Raw genomic sequence first — 511 nt, 5'->3', positions numbered from 1 at the left:
CACTTCTTTCTCTTTTTCCCTTTTTGCTTCTCTTTTTTCTCGTTTCTTACTGATACTCTTAGTTTTATGTTTTTTTTATCAGAGTTTCCATTTCTTCACACAAAGTTACCTCAAATGTCCTCTCCTGTGGCCATTTTGTCTCCAAATTTTTTGTTCTCTTTTGCCATTTGTTTGATATCTTTTTTATTAACTTCTTTACACAGTGGATATTTTAATCCTAATATTTCCACTGGAGTGACTGCCATATTTTTTCCTATATTATTATAATTCAATTTTAATTGAACTCTTTTAACCAATTTTCCCTAATTTTAGTCTTTATTCTGTGACATGAATCTTTGAATTTTATTTTTTATTCTGTCTGATGCATTTACTTTTTATATGAATTGATATTCTCAACTCTATTTTACAATCACTCAGTATGCAAAAATTTCTAATAATAATTCTTTATTTTGTTGCTCTTTATTATTTTGTCCTCACTTTTAATTATTTTCTAATATACTTATTTAACTTG

This window comes from Sinocyclocheilus anshuiensis, unplaced genomic scaffold (genome assembly GCF_001515605.1).
Source record: "Sinocyclocheilus anshuiensis isolate Anshui unplaced genomic scaffold, SAMN03320099.WGS_v1.1 scaffold297, whole genome shotgun sequence".
Taxonomy (NCBI): Eukaryota; Metazoa; Chordata; class Actinopteri; order Cypriniformes; family Cyprinidae; genus Sinocyclocheilus; species Sinocyclocheilus anshuiensis.
The sequence above is the reverse complement of the archived record's forward strand: the minus strand, read 5'-3'. Positions refer to the sequence as shown.